The following is a 7,475-nucleotide window of genomic DNA, read 5'->3' as shown; positions in this document are numbered from 1 at the left end:
AATCATTCATTTATAGGAAATATCTAATCTAATTTTAAATCCCAAACTTCCTAACCAAACCACTTAAAATGGTAAATTACATGTTTATGGAAAATAACTCCCTTATTTCTTGAGCTAATTCTATTTTCATAAATTAAATTAAATTGAGGGAACCCACTCCCTTTAGTAAATTTGTAAGACATTTTAGAAATCTTGTTGACTTTGAAGAGATACTCATGCATCGAAATCCCACGATAAAAAAATTCATGAACTCTTATATCTGACACGAAACGTAGATATGGTATCGGTTCAGTATGTCTTTGACATGAAACGTAGATATGGTATTGGTTCAATATGATGGAGGGCAACCGATGGAAAAAAGTCTATCTCTGGCTTTCATTAGTTTATGGCTATGGACATGAGGGTATTTGCTATCAACTAAAAATAAATACAAAGGAATTGGTTGCAAAATGTCAAGGCCAAAATAGAACCTGGTAGTAGTGGAATTGCCACCACAAGGTTAGACTCTAGTAGAATGGTGGCAATTGATGACCTTTCTCCATTGACTAACATAAACTCCATTGGAACTTGGGAAAATCATAAATTTATGTGTTATGGGATTTCCTTGTTATAGGAGAAATTATGCATTGCAAGCCTTTAACGAAGAACTTTTCCACTGGGCAAATGGATCCCTATGAAACCCCAAATTGGAACCTCATGAAAACAAACAATTGATTTATATGGAAAAATATTGTGAAAAAGTTAGGAATCAATGGTTAGAACCTTGATTGGTTACAATGTCACAGAGTATTTCTCCAATGAATAAAGGAAAACCAATTCTATTCAGTCATGATATCAAATTGATTCTTTAACCAAGGAAAGTAGAACCTAACAATTACACATGAACACAATAAAATTGGTCCACAAACAATTATGATATTATATTCCATGAACAAATTCAAGGATGGATGATTATAGATTAGAGTGTGGTTCACTATCACTCGTATGATACTACACTCTCCTATCTCACGCACTTTCTCTTTGATTGTACTTGTTAAATAACTTGTTTATATACAATATGATAGTTTGGTTATGACCACTAAAGGTTGATTGAATCGTTCATTTAGAGAAAACTTCAAATCGAACTTCAAATCTTTAACTTCCTAACTAAACTATTTGAAATGGTCTTTAACTTCCTACTTATCTGATTTAAAAGATTAATTAGAAGAATCTTAGATGACCCTACACGAATAGCCACACCGGCCATCTCATTGCCCAATTAGAAAAATCTTAGATGACCCTACACGAATAGCCACACCGGGCATCTCATTGCCATTATAGGTCCATCTAAATTAAATAAAATTTTAAACAAAAATATAATATATTGAAAAGGTTAAAAAATCTTTGGTGGTCCCGACTTACTTTTGAAAAATAATTTAGAACTAAGAAAGAAAAGATTAATGGTACCATAGATGTGAATAATGGTAACAATATTTTTTAACTTTTCATTTTTGCAAAGCTATATTCAAGTTAGAGAGTAGAGTAATCTTACATTGCAATTGGGTTTTCTGTCGAAAGGTTTCTCAAATCATGTTGTGTTATTATAGTCGTAAGTGATTTGTGTTTATGTTTATGTTTTATTTTATTTAAATTTTATAAATAGAAATTTGACCACTTGTTTAGTACATGCATTTACACAATTTTTAAGGATACGATATAAAAAAAAGTGAAATGTACACAATGAAAATTTATATAACTAAAAAACTTGGGATTGGTATGTTATTTTATTCTAAAACATAATGCATATCTTTGCCTTATATCCAGGTTTTGGGATTGGTATGTTATTTTATTCTAAAACATAATGTATATCTTTGTCTTAGATCCACGTTTGGTATGTTGATAGAATTTAAGAATATCGTGTAAAATAATGAAATGTACAAAATGAATTTGTCCTCCTATATATATATATATATATATATTTATTTATTCTTTAGAAAATAATAATGTAAACTTTGAAACGGGAACTCATACTGTTACTCGTTTTGTAGAGATAGCAAAAAAGTGACCCGATTTTGAAAAGTGGTGATTTAAAACACGTGTTTTTTAGAGCATAGTTTTTGACACCATAAATTTTTTTATGTACATTGCGTTTTAGAATGGAATTGTTTTTGACGTTGATTTAAAAGTGGTAATTCTACATCAGGCTCTTTTTTTAAAAGGATTTTATTTTATTTCTTTTATTTTCTAATGTATGAAATGTAAATGATTATTTTGTAAATTTAATAATTTTTGAAGTAGTAGTTTTCTTCATATTTTCTTGTTTTTATTATTTTAATTTTTTTGTAATGGGGTTTTTATTGTTTTGCATTTTTAAATTAGAAGGTCGATATTTTGAATTTTCGATATTCTACATATTTATACATCTTTAATTAATTTTTCAATCCACATGAAATAGTTGTTTCTAAAAAACCACATTTTTTAGCAATGGACATAAAAATATCCATTTTAACATAAATATAATTAAAAAACTACACGTTTTGATAATTTTTTGCTAGAACTGACATGTCAAAATCACAATTTTTATCTGAAAAGTTTTACTAAAAATGGTTAAATTATAGTTTTTTATGAATTTCATGTCAAAAAAATAATAATAATCATTTTTTTTCAAAAAATAATGATTAACTTAAAAATTAATGCGAAAATGACATATCACAAATATGGAATGCATAACAACCTTAATTGAGTGTTTATTCTTCTCATAAAATGTCAAAGTCAAAACATTACAAGTATAACTACTTAATAGTTACAAAAAATGAGCTTCATTTCCAAGCATAACTTAAATTTAATCAACAATGTCATGTAATCCAAACTCTTCGTCCTCTAGAGTTTCATCATTGTCTTCTTCCACAATATTTTCTGCTTCATTTTGCTCATTTTCCTCTTCTAATGGATCTTTGATGTCTACGAATCTCCCAATGTATGTCTTTCCAAACATTCCATGTAATGGTGGTTGGAGTTCCTTTTCCTTGTTTGCCGCACGTGATTCACTAAAGTCCCCTTTCTTCAACCCAATTTCTTGCATTGCATCTGGAAGAAATTGAAGAGCATTAATTCTTTGCTGAATGAAATTGCACTGTATTGGATCTTTTTCAATTGCAATGCAATTTCTTCCTTTTTGAAGGCAACATGTTAGTGTTGTACCTAATTATCAAGCACAAAAGAAATAATGAAGTAAATTAGTACAATGACATATTAATTAAAAAATAATATATTGAAATTCAATTCCATATAATAAAACTTACCTAAGCCAGAAAATAAATCTAGAACCCAATCTCCTTCATTTGAACATATGTCTATAAGATAGTTAATCAATAATTGTGGTTTTTGATAAATGTTAACTATCTCTCCTTTTGCTTCTTTGTCTTCATATGTTAGTTTTCTCACAACAGCTTCATAAGTCAGTATTTGGCTATGACTCTTTCTGTCTACCCGATTAAAAATCATATACATATAGCTATTATCTTTTGCCCAACTATCAATATGAATGAACTCACAATCATTTATAAATTGTTGATCTTCACGGTTAAGAAGATTTGACTTTTGTCTGTAACATGAAATAGTAAAAGTCAATTAACTTGTACATAAATGAATTTTCAACATTAATCAAATATACATTTTAAACGTCTTACCATGTAAGCTACATCTTTGAATTTGTTTTCCCCTTGAAGCTTGACAATATCATTGTCAATTGTGTGTCTGAATGAAATGTCACAAATCTCCATAATGGTCATAATGTGACTTCTACAAATCCCACAACCACTTTACTAAGAGCTTGATAAGTATAAGAGTCACTATCATAATCAATGTTTGGAATATTGAAACCATAGGGAATATCTGCAATAACTAGGGCATAATCCCTTTTAGGTATGAGTTTAGCAATGTCTTCACAGTGGCCTTGTATTACTTGATATTGAATAGTGTCTAGCCCATTCCAAATGAAATGAGTAAGAGTTGGATCAAGTTCAACATTCTTAATACGTTGCTTCCTCAGTCTTTCAATTTTTATTTTTTCAATAAAGGTTTTGAAACTATCTGGTGCTCCATTATCATCTTTCTTCATATTTTACAAAATAAACAAATATATGTGTAAGTTATAAATTAAAAATAGTACACATATGAACAAAAATGAACGTATAAATCAAGATACATTTTTAAATGCAAGATAAAAAGCTTTTAATGTTGATGTAGAACTTGAATCTGGATAGTTGCGTACAGCATCATCCCAACTATCTTCATTCAACAATTTAACCATTTGTTCTTGAATTTTCATGTAAACTTTGTGACTACATAGATAAAGTAACAAAAATTTAATATAATGATATGTATAATAAATACTACCAAGAACAACATGTTTTATTTAAAAGAAAATTATAATCTAGAAATAAATAAAAATAATTCAACAAACTTACTTTTGAAATTCTTCAGACATTTCCTCCAATGATAATTCCCCTGACCTCACACGAGGTAATATTGTTTTGACAATTTTTTCATCTTTCACTCCTTGCATTGCTCTCCAAGGTGTGATAGTCATATCGTCTGGAAGTTGCTTCATTTCAGGCGTTGATTTACTGTTGCTACATATCAATGGCTTAGAATTTTTAACCTTCTGGTTTTTAATGCCAATGTTTTCCCACATGCTAAAAATATCATCAATCAACTTCCAAACATCTTCAGTTCTAAATGCCAATTGGAAAATTTATCAACGCCTCTGAATAAATCACTAATTTTGTTGCCTTTTCCACCTTTTGAATTGGTTTTCTCTTCAATTTGATAGCTTATTTCCATACAATATTCCTTTCGGAAATCTATAGTAACATTTATCCTATCCCCACCACATATTTCTTGAAATTCACTATGAATAAATCTAACCCTTTGAATGAAAGTCATAGACATCCTATATTCATTATCTGAATTATGATCCCATGCCACTAACTTTGCTTTTGTATTTGATAAACCAACATAAATGATACATTTCATTGTTTCAAAATGTGGGTTATTAGGATATTCCTCCATCAATTTTCTTTGAGCTTCTACAAAATGGTCCCCCCCAAGCGCATAATAATTGTATTCAAAACATTTTGACTTATCAAATTCTTCTTTGTTGGGAACTTGAAGTGGATCAACAAGAAGCACATAACTAACCACATGAGCATATGGATTGTACCTCATCAATGTCTTCAAGTTGTGAACATGCAGGTGATGTGGCTTTCTGACTTGATATTGACATTGTCCTTCACTTGCCTTATAGGTTTGTCTAACATTAAGCTGAAATGTATGACCATCATCAATTAATTTTCTCTTTGTCAAATTCTGTTGAATGGCATTTTGTTTTGTTTTGATAATGCCATCCTCTAAATCAGCTCCTCGTGTAATGATTTCTCTGCTTTCTTTTGAAGTTTCACTAGGTTCTTGACTGCTGGTAATGATTACTTCAATGACATTTTGTTTTGTTTTGATAATGCCATCCTCTAAATCAACTCCTGGTGTAATGATTTCTCTGCTTTCTTTTGAAGTTTCACTAGGTTCTTGATTGCTGGTAATGATTACTTCAAAAGCTTCAACTTTACTTTTCTTCGTCATAACATTCTCAACAGATTTATTCTTGGGCATTGTTACTTTTGGTCTTTTACGGCTCTTCTCAGTTCTAGTGTCATCTTTAGTAATGACAACATATACTTCACTATTAGTTTCAACTTCATCATCCTCAAAAGAAACTTGTCTACCCTTGCTAGATTTATCCACTAGAAGCATTTTTTCCTGATCCTTTGGATGTAGTTTTGTAGCATCATCAATTACTACATTTTGCTTGTTTTCCATATCTTCTTTTGAAACTGAGTAAAAACTGCTGACAACTTTCATGATATCATGCTCTATGAAATGAATGCCTTCCAACCTAATTGAACAACTTTCAACAAAATTCTGCTAAACAAAATGTCATATATCAATAAAAACAAAGTTAAAAAAAGATAGCGAGACACTTTCAAGAACACAAAATACAAATATAAATATAAATACTTACGATGTTTTGTTTCATCTCGTTTACGATTTGTTTACACAACTTTGTAGATACCTCTCTCATGTCATACAATGAATATAATAGTCGGTATTTAATCCTTTCATGTGACTTGGGAGCTTTTGTAAGTATGTAAACAACTTCATTGTCCAGTACCGACACATATCTATGACTCTTCCCATCACCTCATAAATTCCATTATCATCTGGTATATCAATATATAGATATATATTCACATTTTGGCTTTTTCTTTCTTTTACATACTAGATTCTTGATGGAAATTTCTCCTCTTTTGAATTATTCCAGTATGAAATCATCTTCTTATCATTTGAGGCACTTGAAAATTTTTATCTAATGTTTTTTATACCCCACTCTCACATGAAAAGAACACCCTTGTAACAAACTTGGTGAAAACTCGATTTAATAAAAGTTAAAAAAATAACCACGGTTAATGGGACACTTATTCCAAGCTGAACGTTGGGCAAGACATCCTAGAGGGTGTTCATTTGGTTTTTTATGGCTCAGGAAATTGGCAAAGGCAATGGCTTAGGCTTTGGAAAGGCAAAATGGCATTTTGGTACATTTATTTATAAAAATAATGGAAATTAGGAGAAAAAGGAGGTGAAAGGTCACAGATTGCATGTGAGGAAGAAAATGAAGGAAAATAATGGAAAATGAAGAAAATAAAGGCATCGTTCATAAAAAGGCTTTTGAGGATCAATTGGTAACCTTTTGTCAATTCAGTGTTGTAGCTCTCTCTCATACTCTTGGACACTTAGAGTTTTCTTGGATCACTCTTCGAGGGTGTGGCATATTTTGATTCTTGGAGCAAGAAAGCAAAGGAAAAGCAGAAAAGTGCAAGGAGGCATCGGGATCAGCAACTACAACAAATTTTCTTGGAGGTACTGAGTTGCATGTATGTTTCCTTCACTAGTTTTGGGCATGCATGGCACAAGCAAGTGGTTTCTTGGTTGTGATCTGTCATTGGCATGGAGGATTTCCTAGATTAACAGTGGATTGCCTAACCTTGCCATTTCCTGAATATCCATGGCGATTATGGGTTTATTTTCATTGTTTATTTTTGGTTGGTTCTCATGTTTCCTTAGCTTCGGTTGAGTTATTAGTTCCTGGAAGCCCTTGTTGGAAAAACGCTCTAGAAGCCCTGTAATAGCTTGGGTTGGTTTACTAGTCCTAGAAGCCTTGGTTGGGAAAACGCTCTGGAAGCTCGACGACAACTATGGGTTGAGTTACTAGTCCTGGAAGCCTTGGTTGGAACAAACACTCTAGAAGCCCTAGAAGGCTTGGATGGAAACCAATCTAATGATGGTTTTGTAATGTTTGACTGTGACGTGGAATAATTGTTTGATTGGTTCAAGTGGATGGCCTCTGGAAGCTCTGGATGAGTTTTGAATGATGTGTTCTA

The sequence above is a fragment of the Pinus tabuliformis genome, chromosome 2_1 (genome assembly GCF_031772625.1).
Source record: "Pinus tabuliformis cultivar Carrire ecotype Pingquan chromosome 2_1, CPIR1, whole genome shotgun sequence".
Lineage (NCBI taxonomy): Eukaryota > Viridiplantae > Streptophyta > Pinopsida > Pinales > Pinaceae > Pinus > Pinus tabuliformis.
Note: the sequence above shows the minus strand (reverse complement) of the source record.